General features: G+C 41.7%; 1 long non-coding RNA gene across 1 annotated transcript; it reads right to left on the bottom strand.

Moving 5' to 3' along the window:
- Positions 1-13,020: 13,020 nt before the first annotated feature.
- On the bottom strand, positions 13,021-13,778 carry LOC144456649 (uncharacterized). Its single transcript, XR_013485659.1, has 2 exons — positions 13,704-13,778; positions 13,021-13,267 (listed from the first exon to the last, which is right to left on the bottom strand). It is a non-coding gene; the product is annotated as an uncharacterized LOC144456649 (long non-coding RNA).
- Between the last annotated feature and the right edge of the window lie 8,850 nt (positions 13,779-22,628).

The following is a 22,628-nucleotide window of genomic DNA, read 5'->3' as shown; positions in this document are numbered from 1 at the left end:
TGTATTTATTTTATATAGTTTATGTACATGTATATTTTGTCCCATCCCCCTCCCCATAGAATGCAAGCTCCCAGAGGTCAGAGACTGTTTCATTTGTTTATTCATATATCCAGTGCCAAGCACAGTGCTGAGCACATAGCAGGCACTCAATGTTTTATTGATTGGTTGAGCTGTCCACCAATAAAATACAAATAGAAGGAAATGTTATCATCTAACTTTTTCAGAGCTCAACCCCAATCCCATCTCCTCCACAAATCCACCTCGGAACAGCCCCAACTCAAAATGACTTCTCCCTTGTTCTGAAATCCTGATGTTTCACAGAATCTTTGAATCTCAGAGTTGTAAATATATGAATATATCTAAGGTAATCATATATACACACGTACATAGATGCATAAGCATGTTGTTTTTGTCCTTCCTTTCAAAGAGGACTAGTAACATTATGGCATGATGTCTTTACTGAGGCAGAATTGTATAAACTTGTCAGCCTCATTCTCTCTTCTAGAGTCATTGAAGTCCAGTGGCAGGACAAAAGTCAAGATAACTGGAAATGGCCCAAGATGCAGTGGATGATCTTGGAGTTTTTAATGTCTGACCAAGCTCAAGCACTCCACAATGCCTGCTTCATCCATGTTGATGGCCATTGGAACAAATTGTTCTCATCTGCCCATTCCACCAGGAGAAATCTTCACATGCAAGACATCCTCCTAACTCACCGTTGGGCTTGGGGTCTGTTGGTTACCTAGTGTATGGGGTGCTCAGAAACGAGCCCTTTTAAGGGCTGATTATCCACCTTTGGTGTCCACCTTCACCTGACTTTCACCCATGGCTCCAAGAAGCTGTAAGCATGCACAGTGGCCATACCCTGGCAAAACTATCTTGGCAGATGGGGCTAACCCAGGCCTCAAAAATATATATTCCTGTACACACTCACATATGTATCTATACACAGAGAAGCATCATGGCATTGATTGCAGCTATAGAGCCAGCCTTGGTGAAAGGAAGACCTATATTCAAGTCCCATCTTTGACACATACTGGCTGTCTGATCTTAGACAAGTCCTCTCATGTCTACCCAAATGGATGAATCTCATCCATAATCAATGGCCAGCCGGCTTTATTTTGAAAACCTTCAGTGAAAGAGAGTTTTCTATCTACAGAGACTACCTATTCCATTGTTGGATAGCTCTGATTATTAGAAAGTTCTTCCTTATGTTGATCTGAAATCTAGTTATTTTCTAGCTATTTAAGACTTGTTTCCCCAGTTAAATGGTGAGCTCCTCTAAGGCATAGTCTTGGTGGCTGTGCTGTATAGCATGGGGCTACACTCCTATGTTTTTGCTCTACAGAAAAGTCCTGGTGGTTGGACCACCAGTAGCCTATGGACTAACCACAGTTAGGCCTCAGAGCACTTGGTAGCTAGGGAGTTCAGCAGAGGAGAAATGGAGGGAAAAAAGAGAGGGATAGAGAATTACAAGCACAGACCTTAGGGTGGCAGTAGTTTGCAGTCTGGGGATTCATTTATTCTAGAACAATAAGCTTCCCTTGCCCAAGAGCTTTTCATTATTACATGGGGGTGATAAGTGCGTAGAATAAGCAATTTGTAGAAATGAAAAGTATTATGTGGTTGCAATATATTATTAATTATTGTTAGTTTTATAACTATTAAAATGCAGACAATACACCTGGCCTTACTTAAACAAGGATCAGAGAGAAACCAGTTAGAACCAGTCTATTTCTGGTCTCTTTCTCTTCATCCATTCTAAAAACAATTTAATTGCTTCCTCTCACCCTTCCCATCCTCAACTGGACAGAGTCAGTATCCTATGGGTGCTTGCTCCCTCCCTTCTTCCTGAAGCTGTACGTGTGTGCATGTGTGTGTGTGTGTGTGTGTGTGTGAGAGAGAGAGAGAGAGAGACAGACAGACAGACAGACAGACAGACAGACAGACAGACAGACAGACACAACTCCTGACACCATTTCCTGCCTCCAGGATCCTGGTGTTAATGGGAATGAAGTAGGGCCGGGGTTTTTGAGAAAGCTCTCTGACATGATGGGGAAAGGAGGCTGGGTGACTCTGAGTGATGGTTGGAACTAATAACTGATCATAGTGACAATAGCACCAGAGAGCTGAATAGCCTTCCCAAAGCAAGCCAGGCATAGCCTCACAATATCACACAAGGGAATTTGGCATGATGGAAATGGCTCTAGTCTTGAAGTCAGGCTGCTTTCTCTCATGCCTTCCTACAAAAAAGTGTCTGTCTGTCTCATCAAAACAGCATCCTTCTCTTCCTAACGCCTACTTAAATATTCAGTACTTGGAGTGCTGGAGCTGAAAAGGATTTTAAAAGTTATTTAGTCCAACCCTGGCCCTCTTATCTTACAGATGAGGACAATGTAGCCCAGCCAGGGGAAGTCACACAGTTGATTAGTGACCAAATGCTGTATTTAGAATTTTATTTCTTTTGCTTCTGATCTCTATGGCCTTGAATAAATCACTTTACTTCCCTGGTCCTTGCTTTCTTCATCTATCAAATGAAAGAGTTTAAGTAGATCAGAGGTTCCCAAACTTATTTGGACTACCACCCCCTTTTCAAAAAAAATTACTAAGCACTCCCCTGGAAATCCACTTTCTTTAACCCTTAAACATTTTTAAAATTTGCATAAGTTCAACTATATATTAAAATATATATATTTTTAAAACGATGCATCTTAAATTTCATAATTTGTTGTAAATTTGTGGGGTTTTTCCTGCATTGGCATTTTGATGATGCAATATTGCTTCATGAAACCCCTATGGTGTCATATTGTATACAAGTCATTACATGCACATAATGTATGCTGGACTTCCCGACAATGCACAACACACTCACCTGCCGACACTTGCTAGTTAAGACCTGTCACCCAACTTGACCACTGATCAATTATAACTTGCATTTTGTGTGTTTATTTGGAAAATAATGTAATCACTATGACTTTAACTCTGTTACACAACAGATAAAACATGTATGAATAGTTTTTCAAAATTATCTTCTCATCTTTTCTTATGCTTCCACTGTCCCCTTATTTTTATTCAACACTCCCCAAGGCTACTCCACCTCCACCCCGAACCCCGAAATCATTCCAGCACCTCTCAGGGGGAAGTATTGCCCCCTTTGGGAACCTCTGAACCAGATCATAGGGTCATAGAATCTGGGGCTGGAAGGAACCTTAGGGGTCACCCAGCCCAGCCCTCTCATTTTATATTCAAGTGGTTTTACATCGGCAACTAGAATTTTCCAAGCAATGTTACCTAGAATCACTGAAGGCCTCTTTCCGTTTTCCCCACTCATGTGCACTCACAAGTTACTGTCATTGTAACATGAAAAAACATACACAGCATTGAACAGCATCATTTTCCTCTTCAGATTTCTTACCCTTCTTTCCCCTCCTGGAAAAAAAAATCTGAGGAAGAAAAGAAAAAGGGATTCAAAGAGCCTGGGGAGGGGTTGCTGGCCACAAAGGTGGCCAGCTTGCACGGAAACAAACAAATGAACAAATGAATGAAAGAATAAATGACTAAGTAAATAAATTCAAAAATGAATGAATGTCTGTGTATGTATATGTACATTATGTATATGTGTATATATATATATATTTTTTAAAACTTGGAATAGAAGTATACACATTTGTGTGAGTATGTGTCCAAGTATTTACATTTTCAGCATGTACACTAACCCATGTTTAGAGTGAGGCAACTGGACTCTCCCTAGGATGACAATATTTGGGAGAGTTTTCATCACTATGGCAGTCTCACAGCCCTTTTGCTTTAGGGTTTTCCCAGTCTCTCATTTTAGAGCATCACCACCACCACCCCTGGCAGGTCCTCAGGTCACCACACCTAGGATCACATTTCATGACATCTCTCTCCTAGGATTTAACCTTATCCTCAGGCCTGCTGTTTCTCTGTACCACCACCACTGCCTCTTCCAGGGGCAGTTGGGTAGGCAATGATAGTTAACAGCTTATATTCATAGAATATGTTGTATACATTGTTTTATTTGATCCTAACCTACCCCCCTTTCTGAACTCTGTGATCTAACCACACTGGTCTTCTTTCTCTCCCCAACAGACTGCACTTTATCTCCATCTCTGTGTCTTTACAATGACCATCCCCCACGCCTGGAATGTATTCCCTCTTCATTTCTACTTCATAGAATCCCCTTTTTTCTTCAAGATGATACAACTTAAATACCCTTACATGAAGCTTTTCCTGCTCATCCCAACTGCTAGTGCCCCCCCAATTATGTATTTATATTTATTGCCTTCATATTATTCTGAATATATTTATGTATATACCTGTTGTCTCTCCCTTTTGGAATATAAGCTCTCTGAGGACAAGAACTACAATTTTTTTGCCCTTATGTACCCAGTACCTAGCATATACTAAATACTTAATAAGTACTTACTAATGTATTGATTGATCCTTATAACAAGCCTGTGAGACAGTAATTACAAGTAATATTAATCCCCTTTTTTACAGAGGAGTGATATGTTCAGGAGGCAATTTACCCAGAGCCACATAACTAGGATCTAAACCAGTCCAATCCAACAAGCATTTACTAAATGTTTACTAGGTGTTGGTACGGAGAAATTTAGGACCAAGCACTAACAACTAGATAGAATAAAGAAATGCTTCCCTTAGGCAGCTATCAGTTGAGCTGATCCTTGAAGGAGCTAAGGATTCTAAGTGGTGGGAAGGGAAAGCATTCCAGTCATAGATAGGCAAAAGAATGGAGACAGGAACTGGTATACTGAGTCTGGGGAGTAGTAAGTAGGTTAGTATAGATAGAAGAGGAACTGCATGAAGGTGATTGATGGGAAATATGTCTAGAAAACTAGTTTATTGTGAAGGGTTTTAAATGTCAAGCTTAGTAATTGGCATTTCATCCTGGCAGTGATAGGGATCCATTGAAGGCTCTTGAGCAGGGAGTGACATGGTCAGGAATATTATTTTGGTAGCTATGTGGAGGATAGATTGGAGGGTTGGAAGATTAAAGGAAGTATGAAGCTGTTGACCTACTTTGATCCAGGGACAGGAGATAGGGATAAGACTAGACATCCTGGGCACTGTCCGAACTGAAGGCTGAGGCATTTTGTGGGCTCAGGGAGTTATTTGTGATATGCTGCAGGAAAGCCCAAAACACCTGGTTCTTTTTCCTCTTTGACTTGCCAAGTACTGTAACCATAAGGGTATAATCTTGGATTATCACTGAAGCCTACTGGAGTCTCATCAACATCATTGTATGTAGACAAATAATTCCCTTCAGGGGTTACGATAAAGAAAGCCTAAGACTGTCCTGACACTGACCCCATTCAGCTCTGAGATCACCGCATCATTTAGAGTAGGCAGGGTTCCTAGACTCCATCTAGCACAACTCCCCTCATTTTGTAGTTAAGGAAACTGAGGATCAGAGAGTTTGTGACTTACCCAAAGCCAAAGTAAGTGGCAGAAACAGAATTGAAAACCATATCCTCTGACTTTAAATGTAGCACTCTTTCCACTATACCTCACTCTCTGTCCTCAAATTTAGAAGTTGCTCTCACTCTTTGCCCCATTCTCTGTAAGGAAGCTTAGAGATATGTTAGTCCAAACCATCCCCCTCCATTTTACAGATGAAGACAATGAGGCCCAGAGAGATGAAATTACTTTGCCTAAGGTTACACAGATAGCAATTAATACAATTAGGATTCATAGATCTTAGAAATGGAAGGGAACATAGAGTTCATCCAACTCAGCCCTCTCATTTTACAGATGATGAAACTGAGGTCCAGAGAAGAAGAATAACCTGTCCAAAGTCACACAGGTAGGAAATATTTTAGCTAAGATTTGAACCCAGGTCCTCTGCCCCCGATTCCAGGGTTGTTCTTACATTATCAGTGACAAAATTGAAACCTACACTCAAATCTCCCAATTCCCGAGCCAGGGGGTAAGCCATTATTGGTAAGCCAGTATTGCTTCTTTGCATATGTCAAGGAGCTGACTGTAAAGCTCTATTCCTAGAGGGGAGGAAACAGCCATGGCTTGAACCCCTAAACAATTGTTCCAGTTGCCTCCTGAGCATGAACCAAGCATGTTCTAGGAAGGATTCCTGTCATTGAGCAAGAAGACAGATGGCAAAGCAAGGCCAGGACAGGAGTGAGATAGCCTTTTCATGGCCAGGACTCTAAAATCTCTGCTACGTAGTTTATTTTATTTGCCAATCAGCCAAGACTGAGGTGATAGTCTTTGCTTCTCACCAGCTTAACCCCAGGGAAAAGTGAAAGAGGGCAGGGGTCTGGAGAAAGAATCAGCTCCAGTCCTCCTGAGCCTCAGTCACATTGGTTTGTTATCTGCCCCTAGGAGGTCTCCCCTTGCCTCTTTAGCAGCCAACAGCCCTCTCCCTCCCCAGCAGAAAGGGTGATTCATTCCAAATTGGTACCTGGCCTAGCTGAAGGTTGTGAACAACAGAGAAAGGGTGGGGGTGGGGGTGAGCAACAGGAGCACTAGAAGAAGAAGTCTGGAACCTAGAAGAGGGAGAGAGGAGAACCCAGAAGAGTTGGGTAGGAAGACCTTTTCACAAAGGATTGATGTATTCAAGATACAGAATAAGATTTTTTTTCCAGACATAACCTAATGAGAGAATTTGTTCTGTTTAACTATGCATATGTGACTTTGTTTTTCTTTTTTCTTTTCCTCACTTTTGGGAGTTGGGAGTGAGAGAGCAACAGGTAATAGAAATAAAATAGCCAAAAAAATAAAAGGAAAGAAAAATAAAAGAAAGAAAAGAGGGCCATTGAGACTTTTTTTAAAATTAAGTGAGAAAATGTAAGTAAAGAGCTTTGGCACTATAACAGCTACACAAGGGTGAGCTAGTAGTTGTCGTTGGTACTGTTGTTGTTGTTTGTCCTTTGCTCTTGAAGAAGACCACAACCTTGGGGAGGTGATGCCATGACATGCAAGTGAATTGGATTACAGTGAGGCAGGGCTGTGCAAAGTCACCAGCCTCACTGTCTCCTCCAGAGCCATCTGGGTCCAGTGGCAAGATACAGATCAAGACGAGTGGAGATGGCCCAGGATGCAGTGGGGGACTTTGGCCTTTTCAAGCCAAGATCTTTAATGGGTCTCAACACCCATTCAGTGATTAAGGCAAATTAAATAAGAAAATGTAAGTAAAAAGCTTTGGCACTATAATAGCAATACAAGGATGAGCTAGTAGTATTTATCTTAAAAGGAGTCCTGTCAATCTGCCACCCCCTCCCTTGGAGCTGTGACACTTCTAAGACAATCTCTGATTCTCTTGGGAACCTCAGGAAATTATTCAACACCTCTCCAACAAAAACCCTACTTTTTCTTTTGAAAAACATATACCAATATGAGTCACAATTCTCCTTCATACAAAACGCCATCTATTTTTTTTTTAAACACTAATGTTCTCCACTCCATTTCTCCTCTGACCATTCATTGTAGTGTAGAGGTGATGCTGAGTTCTCAAAGACGAATCCCATACAAACTCTGACAGGTTCTTTCAAGTTGAAAAGACTTTAATGATGGGCTTGATGATGCTGCCTGAAAAACTAAATAAATTGGGCGCTTCATCACCAGGTTTGGCTACAAGATGAGGAAATTTTTATTTGGTCCACAATGGCTCACAAAGACCATCCATGACTAACTCTCATAGGGTTTTGATCTGCATCCATGCTGATGAAATTGTAAGTCCTTGGCATGTGGACCTGTTTTCCCCATGAGTCAATATATAGCTGTGAATCATGGAACACCAGAATCTCCAGACTATTGGATGTCAGTAATAACAATAACATAGTAATAGCTGACATTTACATAGCACTTTAAGCTTTGCAAAGAACTTTACAAATATTATCTCACTTGATCCTCACAACAACTTTGAGAGGTAGGTGCTATTATTATCCCTATTTGTAGAGATGAGGAAACTGAGGCAGACAAAATCAAAGTGAATTGCCCAAGGGTCACACAGTTAATTAAGTGGCTTGAGGCTGGATGGGAACTCAGATCTTCCTGACTCCAGTTCCTGCGCTCTATCCACTGCACTACCTACCTCAAACAAATCACTAGCAATGGTTTACGCATAAGAATCAATTAGTCAGTATAAAATATTCACAAAATATATTCAAGGTTGTTTAGGTGAGGAGGGCACTAGTAGCTGAGAGAACCAGGAAAAGACTCAAGAGGAAGGTGGTACATGGTAGGAGCAAAATCTTAGAGGGCCTCTGACATAAAGGTTGAGCTAGTTTTTCTGAAGACTTGAGCGATCCTTTGATTAAGAGGGTTTGTTCTGTGAAGTTTGGATTCAGTCAAAAGGCCCCACTTGAGGACCTAGAGGGCCACTAGGGACTTAGGGCTGTAGCCATTGGTACAGATTCCCAGTCACCCTAGGCATAAAAAGCCCAGCCAAAGAACAGTCAGAACTCCTCAGATTTGATAGATAACCCATTGCCTTTGGAGTCCACATCCCTTCTTATCAAGTACATTTTGGTATGGAGATGAAAGAAGCTACATCCCTGCTGAATATCCTTTCTATGCCACTACCAAGTTAACTTCCTTTTTGTTAAGTGTTAGAGGGTGTACATGAGACAAGTGTGCCATTTCATTCCAATCCTAAACCTGAACTACCAAATAGACCTGCATTGGGCCTGGCCCAGAACATGGTACTTGAGCTGATCCATGAAGGAAATGAGCGATTGTAGAAGGTTGATGAATGATCACACTGACATAGATATTTGATTAATGAAATTCACTTTGGAAGGTATGGTTTAAAGAAGATTGGAGAAGGGAGGCAGACACACTAATAGAAAGTCATTGGAAGGTGATAGGGGCCTAACAAGTGTGGGCACTGGGAAAAGGGAAGGGAAGGGAGTAAGCATTTAAATAGCACCTACTATGTGCCAGGCACTGTGCTAAGGGCTTTTCATAATTATCTTATGTAATCCTCACAACACAGGTGCTGTTATTATGAGGAAATTGAGGCAAATAAAGATTAAGTAACTTGGCCAAGGTCACATAGCTAGTAAAGTATCTGAGGCTGGGTTTGGAGAGAGAGACAGACAGACAGACAGAATGAGCCAAAGGACATCAGACAGGAAATGCACACTTGGAAAAGGAGATGGACCAGTCACATTATTAAATCAAGGGATGATAAATGGAAAATGCAAATACTGCAGTGGTACCCATGGTATTTTTAAAGTGATAATATAAGACCACCAGTACATCAAAGCTTCATGGGAAGATGTGGATAAAATTCCCACAGGATGAATCTACTCTGTATTTTTTTTTTTTTGCTTTTTGATGAGGCAATTGTGGTTAAGTGACTTGACCAGAGGATAAGTCTATTACATGGATGGTTTTCACCTGCACTATCAGAGGAAGTTCTCACATCTTTGAGAATGAAGAGCAGTTTTATCAGGAAGAAGAAAAGTGTGGTGTAATCAAACTATTAGACATACAGAGGATGCTGGCATCATCTCCCTGCAAGGGTTATGACCTAAGTCACTCGTATAAGGATTCTGTTGAGTGCTAAATTGGTATACCTAATGTTTCTCCTTTGTGGCTCCCAAATAGGAAACTCTTTGGGGAGGAAGGGGGATTTTTGCGGGGGAAGGGGTATCTATTATTCAGAGAAGGGATAACCTGCCCAGCTGGGATTACCCATCTTTCTGTAGTAGATGGAGTGCCAGAATTAAAAGACTTGGGTCCTTCTGTTTTGTCATTAACTACCTGTGTGACTTTGGTTAAGCACTGGTCAGAGCTGCACATCCATCCTATGTGGCACATACCCCTGTTTGTCCCAGAATCACCTGTATCTGTCTCATATATTGTACTATTCTCCCCTCTTCTGGATGGTCCCACAATAGGGATCCCAGGTTCTGTCTATGTCCTAGTATGAAAGTTCCAGTGTATAAAAGAGGGAAGTCTATGTAGGTCACTCCAGAGTTCAGGCCTAAATCTGGTGGCATTCTGTCTTCCTTCCACCTAAAACATGATTGATTGGTATATCCCCAGAATGAGAATGGGGTGCTGAAATGTGACTGCATCCAAAAAGAACATTACTAAAGTCCAATAGTCTCTGGAATCAATGGCCACTACTTCCCTCTTGATGCTTAATAATGGAGCGCTGATGACAGTAGATGTTTGTGGTAGACCACGTGCTGTGTGAACCTTTTGACATAAAGGAAATTGGGGAAATTCTCACTTCCCTAGCTCAGATAACCTGGAAACTTCAGTATCCAACTATCTTCTCACCCTGGAGGATATAGTTATATCCCTTACAAGCACACAGATTCACAAGGCTCAGAATATGAATAGGTTTATTTAGAGCAACAGTATTTAAAATGTGGTCTGAGGTCCCCTAGGCACCCTGGAGGCCCATTCAGGAAGTCCTCAAGGCCAAAAGATTTTCGTAATACTACTATGATGTTATTTGCTTCTTAAAATCCTCTTCCCTTTTTTCAACTGCATATCTGTGTGAGGCCAGATTTTCTTCACATACTTCAATCAGGTTCAAGGACACTCTATCAAATATGCTCTATAATATGTATACAATCTCTGCTAATGACCATGTAATTTATTACCAGTATCAAGTAGCCTAGAAAAAAAAAACTAGAATGCAAAACAGTGCATTGCAGGTTGCTTATAAGGGTTGAAGCTAAGGTCAAATTTTCCTTTTGTCCCCATCACTCTTCCAATGTGGCTGATCATGGGGTAGAGAAGAAAAGAGATTGAGATTTAAACCTTGACTGGAAATGGGAAAGTCAGGGGATCTAAGCCTTCTGAGGAAATAAGAAAAGAAAGAAGCTGTGACTGAACTGAGTTCAAAATCATTAAGGCAGCAAGATATAGCAGAAAGAATGATGGATTTGGAGTTAGACAATTTGCATTCAAATCCTGACTCTGCTATTTACTACCTGTGTGATCTTGGGCAAGGTCTCTCTGTACCTCAGTTTTCTCATCTGGAAAATTTTGAAGTTGGACTCAATAACCTCTCGGGTCCCTTTCATCTCTAAATCTGCTTGCTGGCCCATCCTGGTGCAGTCCTTGACTTGGGCTAATCTCCTGCACCTTCAGCTGTCTCCAGCTTGTTTTCAGTCTTATTGGCATCTGGAGTTCCTGCTGACTTCATCTCCTCTCTGATGCCAATTATTCTGGTAGTGGCAAAAAAGAACAGATTGAGGGGCAGCTAGGTGGCACAGTGGATAGAGAACCAGCCCTGAAGTCAGGAGGACCTGAGTTCAAATCCGGCTTCAGATCAAACACTTGACACTTACTAGCTGTGTGCCTGGGCAAGTCACTTAACCCCAATTGCCTGAAAAAAAAAAACCAGATTGGATGGGCCAAGGAGTGGAGGGGGAAAGACCCACTAGGAAGTTATTACAATAGTCTTGGTAATGAAGGGTCTGCATTAGGATGACAGCAATGGGAATGGAGAGCAGGCTGCAGATATGAAATATAGAGGTAGAGGGGATAGGCCTTGGTAACTGAGTGGATGTGAGACGAGGAAAGTCAAGGATTATTAAGATGGGTATGAATATAGAAGACTAGGTGAATAATAGAAGAGAAATAATGAGGTCAAAAGAAGGAACAAATTTTGAGGGAAAGGTAATAGACTAAGTTTTAGACATGTTGAATCTATGGTGTTGGCAAGATCTCCAGGTAGATATGCTACATAGGCTATTGGAGATGCAGGTCCGAAGGTTCCATAAAGTGGCCAGAGCTAGTAACCATCTGTATTCAGGAGAAAACTGTGGCCAGGAGAGTGAATAATATTGCCTAGGTTCCTGACCCAACAGGAGTATAGATACAGAAAGCTGTAAGTGTAACCTTTACCAACATAGGGAGAGGATGAAGAGAAAAGAGGAGGGATATGAAGAAGGGAACAGTCCAGAAGTAACATGAAAACCCAGAGAGTATGGGATCTAAAGTCAAGAGAATAGAGTATTCAGAAGGAAGGAGATACTTAATAGTGTCAAATGCTGCAGAGAAGTGAAGAAGGAGATGACTGTACTGGTGGCTGAGAAAAGGCATTGGGGACTACTGATCTGGTTGGATTAGATGGTCTGCATCAAAGGTCCTTTATAGCTCTAATATGCAATAATTCCACATCTCCTCTTCCTCTCCCTGTTAGTCTGTCAGTCTATAAACAATTATTAAGACCTTACTATGTGCCAGGCATTGTGCTAAGCACTGGGGATACAAAAAAAGACAAAAAAACCCCAAAACATTCCTTGTTCTCAAGGAGCTCATAGGCTAATGGGGGAGACAACTTGCAAATAGCTATCTACAAACAAGATGTGTATGTGTGTGTGTATACACACACACACGTATATATAATAATAAATTGTAGATAAGTAATCAACTAGAATTAAGATAGATCAGGCAAAGGTTTCCTGTAGAAGATAGAATTTTAGCTGGGTCTTAAAGGAAACCAAGAGGCCTTTCCAGGAATAGGGGCTATAGTCAGGGAAAATGTCTGGAGTGGCCAGATAGTGTGTATTAGAACAGCAGCAAGGAGACCAGTGCCAGTGGATCACAGAATATTTGAGAGCAGGTGAGGTAGTGGTGTCAAACTTAAATAGAAATGAGGCCACTAAATGATAATAAGGATCCCTGCCAGTGTTTATTGACTTAGAAAACAACATATTAACATTATCTACGTTGGCAGCCACATGCAGACAGTGGACTATATGTTTGACGCCTATGGTGTAGGAAGACTGCAAGGATGGTAGGAGTAGGGGGAAAGGGTAGATCATGAAGGGCTTTGAATGCCAGGAAAACAGCTTGAACACGTTCATGTAGCCCTGGCCTCAAACCTCTGCCTTTCAATCTGGGAGGAGGAATAGCATACATATATCAGAGCTTTTGGAGAAACTAATTAATTTGCTTGCTCACCCATTTACTCATTCATTCAGTCCAAAGACCTAGGCTGTTCCCTAGACCCTTGAAAGGCCTCAGCACCGTGGTCAGACAGGGTAATTAGAAAAGATTGTGTTGTATTTCTACTTCTTCTCTTAGTAAATGAGAGCCTGGTGTCTCTTGATGATCATAAATTCATACAGTGTGAGAACTGGGAAAACGATTCCTGGAAAGGAGATATGTCTTACCCAAGGTCACATAGTCAGTGGTCTCCAGTCCCAGTGTGGGGTCAGGGTACATCTTGTTCAGTCTGCTTATCACTTACTTTGTGGGGGTGGTGGCACCAGCAACTGTAGACTGTCTCCTCCTAGAAGCAAAAGCAACAGTCCCTAATAGAGAATTGAACATCCTTCAGCTAAAAAATATGCAACACTTGTCTCTACCCATCACCCCTGCGGCTTCTTTATCAGAGACTAGAGAGTAATGAAGTCTTCAGAAAAAGCAGGAAAGGGGATGGGAAGAGACGGTTTTTCAGTAGAAATAATCTGACTTAAGGGAAGAATTTGAGTCTTGTGAATACCTGCCTGAGGTTGCTATGGCAAAAAGTGGAAGAGAGGAATGTTAGAATCAACATGACTGAGTTAGAAGGACAAAATTATATTGCTCTTCATTTTATAGGCACCATTTGACTTGGTAGTTTTGCTATATCCAAATGCCCAGGTATATGCCCGGGCACTTGCCCAGGCAGCCATTGTCCAGAGGTTTAGGCCACAGTTTGAGAAGAAAAGGTCCCGGTACCATACCTTGGATTCTCCCCTGACATTTCCTTCCAAATTCCAACAGGCTTGAGGCAGCAAGGTGGTGCAGTGGATAGAAGTCTGGGCCTGGAGTTAAGGAAGACCTGAATTCAAATCCATGCTTAGACACTTACTAGCTGGGCAAGACACTTAACCCTGGGTTCCCCATATGTAAAATGGAAATAATAATAGCATCTACCTTGTAGGGTTGTTGGATCAAATGAGATAATATTTGGAAAGTGCCTAGTGTAGTGTCTGGAACGTAGTATAGGTGCTTAATAAATTCTTATTTCCCTATTTTATCTCAGGCATTCTATCCCCAGTTCCTCCCTAATATCTGCACTCCCCCACCCCCTTCCATTGTCCTCAGGACAAGTCCCATTCTCTGTTTAGTCAGCACCTGTGCCAATGATTTAATTTCTTATGAATTAAGAGAATCCCTCTTCACCAGCCCCAAGTACAGTTTGCTAGATCCCTAAGGCAACACTGGAAGTCATCTCTGCAAGTTTTAAGGCAATGATGGGTTCTGAGAAACTGTTAAAGTCACAGCCACTAGAGAAATGAGGACCTTTACCCTGGCCCTTATGGCCCTGACCAATACCTCAGACTCAGGCAAGGACCCAGACCTGAGAGAGACAAAGAAACAGAAATACAGAGAGACAGAGACAGAGACAGAAACAAAAACAATGACTTCCTAGTATCACAGAGAAGGTAAAGTCCTCCAGAGGTCATGATATCCACACAGTCCTCTGTCTCAAAATTGGGCTGTTTCTATTCAGAATTTTTAAATGGTGTGAATATTTTTGAGGGGGTGGGAATAGAGAGTTTGGAAGAAGTTGGAAGGTTCTGTCATATAGAGAAGGAGCTTTTCTGGCAGCTCAAGAAACTCAGAATGAGGTTGCCCCAAGAGCCATTCACTACAGAAACCTTGAAACAGAGTGGGAAAATATTCCCAAACTTTCTGTAGAAAAAAATAATGCTCTCCTCCCTCTATGCTCTCCCAACTAGTCTTTATATGCCTGAAAAAAACTTGTATTTTCAGGAAGGTCTGTGTCCTCATCTGGGATTCACATGAGCCTATGCCAAACAGATGTTCTTGCAGATGTTTCCAATAATCAGGGAACATCCTGGAAAGAAAGTGCTATTCTGACCTCACTACCCTCACACTCATGGTAGATTCCTACAAAATTTTCTCTTGAATGATATTTCCTTTAGATTTAGAAGCAATGTTACAGCAGCAAGTTTTCTGGATTTGCCATCAGGAGTCCTGAGTTTGAATTCTGGTTCTGCCACTTACTACCTTTAAGAATGTTGGCAAAGTCATTTAATCACTCTAGGTCTCAAGTTTCCTCTTCTGCAAAACGAAGGAATTGAAAGCTAAAGGCTGGGTAGTGATAACCAAGCTTATGCCCAGGTGGTGAAGTGATGACTATGTAACGTTACATAATCAGCTAGATGTGGTTGATAAGTCAGTTGTTTTCATTAAATGAGCTTTTCTTTGTTACAAAGAAAGTAGGGGAAAGGGAGAGGATTTATTTAGAAATGACTGTGACATAAAAACAAAAGGCTTCAATGAAACTTTTTGTAAATGGGGGATTCTAGTTAACTCCCGACATCCTTTCCACCTCTAGATCTATCATTTTGAATTTTGAAAGTGAAAGGACAAGACATATATAGACATAAAGCAAAGAACTGAAGATCATAGGATGCCTCCAAATATAAAAAAAAAGTGAAATAAGATGTCTCATTATGGTCAAAATTAGATGCAAGACATTTTCTTCGAAAGCTAAAGGGTCTCACCCCACTGACATCTATTCCAGGTGAAATGTATAAATATTTCCTTTCATCCTTTGCAGGATGAAAAGCACTCTCAAAAAGTTGGTATCACGAAGGGTGTTTCCTCTCTCTCTCTCTCTCTCTCTCTCTCTCTCTCTCTCTCTCTCTCTCTCTCTCTCTCTCTCTCTCTCTCTCTCTCTCTCTCTCTCTCTCTCTCTCTCTCTCTCTCTTTTTGGTGAGATAATCAGGGTTGACCAACTTACCCAGGGTCACAAGGCTAATAAGTGTTAAGTGTCTGAGGCCGGATTTGAACTCAGGTCCTCCTGACTCCAAGACCAGAGCTCTATCTACTGCATCACCTAACTGCGCTCTCTCTCTCTCTCTCTCTCTCTCTCTCTCTCTCTCTCTCTCTCTCTCTCTCTCTCTCTCTCTCTCTCTCTCTCTCTCTCTCTCTTTCTCTCTCTCTCTCTCTCTCATTTTTTTTAGGAGCACCCTAAGAAACTCCTTTCTGTGAAAATTGGTTTCATCTAACCAACAAATCCCAGCATCCTCAGGATAAATTTTAGTAAGATGTTGACCAGATGGGGTTTGGGGGAAAAGACCAGGACAAGGAATCTGTGAGATTGTAAGAGAAAGGAGAGAAGAGGAAAAGTGGGAGTCAAAAATGAACGATCATTAGTCTTCTTCATGCAGATAGATTTAAAAATTATGTCTGGGGAGCTGCTACAGATGCCCTTTTACCCTAATGTGGCCTTCCTGGCACCAAAGATGGAGCTAGAATTCAAAGGTAAGGAAGCTACTGGTGTACGCTTTTGGAGAAGCAGAAAAATCGTTTCTGAGCAACACAGGAGTGGTAGGAAGAGGAAGCTGGAGGAAGTAGCTGGAGAGTCATTCTTCCTCCTCCTGAGCTGTATCTCCTTTTCAGCTGCATAGAAAAGAAAAAAGTGCTTCCCTTTCAGCTGTATGTGACTTCAAGATTAATTTTGTTTCATCTTTTGAGAGCCTGAAGTAGTGGATAGAAAATTAGCCTCAGAGTTAGGAAGACCTGGTTTCCTATTCTGCCTCTGAAACATACATGCTGGTTGGGTGACCCCAGGCAAGTCACTTAACTTTTGTCCGGAGCAACTTTCCAAGACCTGACAGTGCAGAGCAAATGTAGATCTGTATTAACAGAGTTTCCTATAAAAATAAATGAACAGATTCACTTAAAAATATTAGTTTATTTCTTTAGTAAGCCCTGAACCTGAATATCCACCCAGGACCATTTATTTCCACTGTTGCTTAGAAGCCCTCCGGGTGTCATTTGCAAGCTGAGCTGAGATTGGGAGCAAAACCTATGCCACATTAGAGGTGGATTCTTGGTCTAGTGTAATTAACAATAATGTTGACATTTATGTAGTGACTTATATACTGTTTGACACCAGTTCTGTGAGGTATTACTGTTATTAATTAGCCCCATTTTACAGATGATGAAACTGAGGCTGAGACCTCATTTTTTTTCCTGTCTCAAAGCCCTACATTCTACCCACTAAGCAAAGACAAACTGGCTTACCCTGCAGAGGAACAGAGGTTAACTGACCACCATTCTGACCAATTTATGCCTTCTCCTCTAGACAAATCTCCCCATAATGAGACCTAAAAGGGCAAGAAAATAGCTGGAAGAAAGTGTCAGTGGCTTGGAAAGTCCCAGGACAGGACAGGAGAGTCCACTGAGGAGAAAGAAATACAGTTATCCTTTCCATATCACGGGGGGTTAGGGGTACGGCACCTGCAATCTGGAAAATCTGCATAAAATGTGTTGGTTCTCCATTTGTACCAGAGAAGAAATCTGAATTATCATAGTATTAAAAGATAAGCTATGTTGATATTATATAATACTATACCTATTTTTATGAATTTCTGAATTTCTAACCTTTTTCTGTGTCATTTATTGGCCTTTGTGTGTTGCCTCCCGCTTCAGCAAATCTCTCCTCAAATTCCCTTTTAATTTCTTAAGCTGACCCTGGGATATATCGAAACCATGATGGGGAAAGTTGTCACGTGGAAGGGATAACTGTAATTGGAAGAGATTGCACTAGGTATGAGAAGAGGTGAGTGCTAGTCCTGACTACCCCTTCCCCATCCCCCCCCTGCACTCCCCTAATTCTCTGTGTGACCTCAGCAAGTCACGTAACCTCTGGAGGCCTGTTTTCTTATATGTTAAATGAGGTGGATGAACAAGTGGGTCTTCGTGGTCATTCCCAGCTTTATCTAACATTCTATCATTTTAGGAAAGCAAACTGAGAAACTCCCAGGCCCTGACCTAGAACTCTTTTACTGAGTCTGTAAATGTTAGAGAGAGGTTTCAGAGTAGTATATACAAGTCCTGATTTCAATGAGGTCAGTGCCTGGCTCACAGTCTTTCCTCAGTTCCTGCCCTCATGCTAGAGAGAACTTCAGAAAACATAGTGATGCTCTCTTACACCTTCATCTTACAGTTTTTCAAGTTCTTCATTTCACACAACCTACTCCTCTACCCCACCTCAGCCATACACAAAGATGATTATATCCTTGATCTTGCTACCACCCACAGATGTAACTACTTTCATATTCATGAACTCTGAAATTCCCCTATTTGATCACAATTTGTCATTTCACAATTTATTGTCATTTCATCCCACAATTCATCGTCATTGTTTTGCAACACCAAATCCTGTTCTTCATCCAAACCATGACCTCTAATCTCTCAACCTCTCAGTTCTTTCACAGACCATCACCCTTGCATTAGCTATACTCTCCTCCTTTCCCCACCTTGACTCTTTGGAAAACCAATTCAACTCTTAACTGTCCTCTTTCTTGAGCCCATTATCTCTATTTTAACACCAACCATTCCCTGCCAGTGGATACGGATATGGATAACTTCCATAATCTATTGCCATCATTCTATATGTGTGCTGTTGAATGAAGCTGGAGAAAATCATGAAACTGAATTGGCTCTACTAAAAAATTGTTACATAATCTCAACTGGGCTCTCACTGCTACAAGGCAATCTTTTCACACCTCCCTAGTGTGCCATCATACTCACTACAGTGGCTTTTACAAACTTTTCCAATTCTCCTCAAAGCTCCCATGGCTGCTCTGTTTCCCCTCTCATCCGAGAACCTGAAAAAACTGAGGCCATTTGCCCAGAGCTCCTTCTTCCTCCCTCATCCTTATCCTCCATCAGCCAGATGACTTCTTCTACTTCTGCTACTATGTCCTCCTTCTTAAAGGTCTCACCTAACAAGGTGGCCCTTTTTGCCAAGATCAACCCTTCTACATGCACAAGTGATCTCGTTCCATCTTGTCTCCTCCAGCAGATTGTCCCCCTCTATTATCCCTCTAGTTTATCTTCAATCTCTCCTTTTCTAGTGGTTGCTCACAAACATACCCAGGTCTTCCCCATCCTCAAAAAGTCCTCTCTTGATCCACCGATCCCTGCTAGTTATCATCCCATATCTTTCTTCCCTTTTGTGTGGCTAAACTCCTTGAGAAGGCTGTCTATGATAGGTACATCAACTTCCTTTCCTCTCACTCTCTTCTTAACTCTACGATCTGTCTTCAGCCTCATCATTTGACCAAAACTGTTCTCTCCAAAGTTACTAATGTTCTTCAACTGCCAAATCTAATGAGTTTTTGTTCTCAGTTCTCATCCTTGACCTCTGCAGCCTTTGAAACTATCCATTGATCACCTTCTTCTCCTCAATACTCTCTTCTCTCTAGGTTTTTGGGACATTACTTTCTCCTGATTCTCCTCCTACCTCTCTAAATGGAGTCATCTCAGTCTCCTTTGTTGGATCTTCATCCAGGTCACCCCCAGTAACTGGGTATTCCACAGAGCTCTGTCCCAGGTCCTCTTCTTCTCTCCCTCTATGAATATTTCACTTGGTGATCTCATCAGTTCCCATAGATTCAATTATCCTCTCTTTGCTAATGATTCTTAATTCTGCTCATCCAGCTCTAATTTTTCTGCTGACCTCCCTGTCTTGCATCTTCAGCTGATGACTGGACATCTTAAACTCAATGTGTTCAAAACTGAACTCAGTATCTTTCCACCAAAACCCTCCCCTCTTCCTAACTTTCCTATTACTGTCAAGGATACCAACACCCAGGCTTCCATATCCTCATGCCTGAACTATTGTAATTGCCTGCTTGTTTGTCTTCCTACTGAAAAATCTCTCCAATATAAAATCTTCTATTTGGCTTTTAAAGCCCTTTTTAGGGTTATATCTAGAATCTCTCCAAAAGGTAATAGTCATGTCTAGAAAGATACTTAATGTAAAAAGCAGACAAGTGTAGGATAGGTATTTTTTTCCTCTACTACAGTGCAGTGGACTAAGTGCTGGTCCTGGAGTCAGGAAAACTTAAGTTTAAATCCAGCCTCAGACACAAGTGCTAACTGTGTGACCTTGGGCAACTAACTTAAATCCTGTTTGCCTCAGTTTCCTTATTTGTGAAATGAGGATAATAATTGCACCTACTTCTCAAGGTTGTTGTGAAGATCAAATGATATAATAATTGTAAAGCACTTAGCACAGTGCCTGACACATAGTAAGTACTATATAAATGTTAGCTATTATTATTAAAATAATTCAAAAGTGCATGTTGATGAATGAATGCTCAAAACATGAAGTGGTAATCCTTAATTCCTATGATGCCCTCCCAAGGAGAACAAAACTTAAAATATTAAAAAGTGACCCATTTTCTGGAACTGTTGAATGAATATTTAACTTTCACCTAGGCTCTGCACTGCCTGAACAGCTCACTTAAAGTCCATATCTTTTGGCAAGTAGGTCATAGCTTGAGTTCACACTGTTGCCTGTGATTGTCTTCTTCAAAAAGTTGTTTCAGAAGTCACCTCCTTCTGAGCAACCAGCACCCAGACCCAGGAGCTCTTGATTTCTCAAGCTCACAAGACTGACACCAAGGCCAGTAATCACCATCTCAGATCTCTGTGCTCTGGGAAAGAACCACAAAGCAGAAGAGGCATCCAGATGCTTGAAGGTGATCTTCAGGTGTACCCAGAGGAGCATGTTGTCATGTGCTCATTGCTCCAATACCAATGGGGGGACAAGGGGTAGAGAGGAAGACATCCCTAACACCAAGGCCATGGCAGAGCCAAGCCATATATTCAAGAAGAGAGGAAGAAGAGAGCTCTAAAGAGTGGGAGTGGAGTCACTCTTTTTAAAGTTTACCTTTCCTGAGTGGGTCTGCTCTTCGTGGCTCAGTGGCTGATCCTCTTAGATAAAGCCCCTCCCACCACACCATCACAGGGTCCAAGGGACCCTCCAAAGGAGTTGTAGTGTCTTCCCAAAAGGAAAATCTCTCAGTAGTGAGCCAAAGTAACTGTTGTTGGAAGTGGCCCTAGAGCTAAGCTTATGTCCATGAACGCACTATGGGATATGTTCCAGAAAGAGAACATGAGAGGGAAGAAGATTCCCTTATTACCTTCCCTTACACAGAGAAAGAAGCTGTGACCCAAGGAGGTTAAGTCACTTAATCAATGTCACAGAAGAGATAAGATCTCTGATTGCAAAGCTAATGATTGTTGTGCACAACTAGTTCACTTGGCTACAAAGCCTACCTAGGACCTAGGATTTCCCAATCACCTGAGGAATCAAGACCAGCTTGATCTTTCACTCTGAGCACCCATTGATGAGGGAGGAGAAAAGATGGCAGCAACTCTGTTTATTTTTAGCAAAGCACTTACATATATAGTAAAATAACAGGAACTCTTTCTCAAGTTACAATGACGTATAATCCATGCTGTGCTCAAGGACAGTGCACGCACAGTCCGTGCACATATCTACCACCAATCAAAAATACACTGTTAATGACTAATGAGTAACTAGGGAAGTTAGAGATGCATAGAATGGAGCACCGAACCAGGCAATCTTGTTCATAGATCAATCACCCGAGAGGGGCCTCCGCCCATCAGTGAGACCTCATGAACAGCCTGTGGTCCTCTACATCCTTACAGATCTCCAACAAATGATATTCTAATTCTGCCTCCTATATAGTCATTTTCACAGAGGTGGTAACTGAACCCATGGGGATGATGAGATCATACCAAGACAGGGCATAGAGATAGACAGAGAAGAGGAGAGGGCCCACAGCAGAGCTTTTGGGGACCCACATGGTTAGGAGATGGGACACGGATGATGACCTAACAAAGGAGCCTGAGGAGTGATCAGACAGAAGAGAGCAATGTCACAAAAGCTGAAAGAGGAGAGAATATCCAGGAGAAGGTGGGTGGTCAATAGTGTCAAAGGGAATTCAAGAAAGATGAGGACTGAGAATAGGCCATCAGTTTTAACAGTAGGTAAGTTTGGAGAGTAAAGTTTCAGCAGAGTGGTGGAGTCATAAGGAAGACTGTAAAGGGTTGAGGAGTGAGTGGAAGCTCAGGAAGTGAAAGCATCGAATATAGACAGTTTTTCTCAGACTTTGACTATTAAAGTAAAGAGAACCACCAGACGGTGAGGAAGGGATTGGAGATTTAGAACTGGAAGGAACCTTAGAGGTCATTTCATTTAGTCACCTCATTTTATGGATAAGGAAACCAGAGCCAGCTTAAATGACTTGCCCAAAGTCACAGGAGAAGTAAGAGTGTGCCCAAGCAGACCAACTCCAAATCACAGCAATATTGGCTCTGTCTGTTCTGGAAAGAGGAGATATGGTACAAGTGTTCCCAGCTCTGAAAGGATTAAACACATCAGTGGTTTTTAAAAAATAATAGAGTCAGTCACTCACTCAGGAAGCATAGGGATGTAAACCTAGTTCTTCTGAATACAAAACCCAGAATTGTGCCATGATGATATGAGGGTTTTGAGAAGGAAATGGCAAACCACTCCAGTATCTTCGCCAAGAAAACCCCAAATGGGGTCGCAAAGAGTCTGATACGAGTGAAAAAAACTACTGAACAATCTCTTATTAGGGTTATATGCAGGGAGTTTTAAGGATGAGAAAGCACTGAGTATGTTATAGGTAGCAGGGGAGGGGAAGAGAAGAAGTATTGATAGGCCTTCAATACACCAACTGCCTCTGAAGAATTTGAAGAGGAGAGAGAGAATAATCAATAGAACAGCACAAGCAGAGAGGTCAGTTTTGACAAGAAGAGCAGCCACATCTTCATCACAG

The sequence above is a fragment of the Phascolarctos cinereus genome, unplaced genomic scaffold (assembly GCF_003287225.1).
Source record: "Phascolarctos cinereus isolate Bilbo 61053 unplaced genomic scaffold, phaCin_HiC Scaffold_4;HRSCAF=312, whole genome shotgun sequence".
Taxonomy (NCBI): Eukaryota; Metazoa; Chordata; class Mammalia; order Diprotodontia; family Phascolarctidae; genus Phascolarctos; species Phascolarctos cinereus.
The sequence above is the reverse complement of the archived record's forward strand: the minus strand, read 5'-3'. Positions and strand labels throughout refer to the sequence as shown.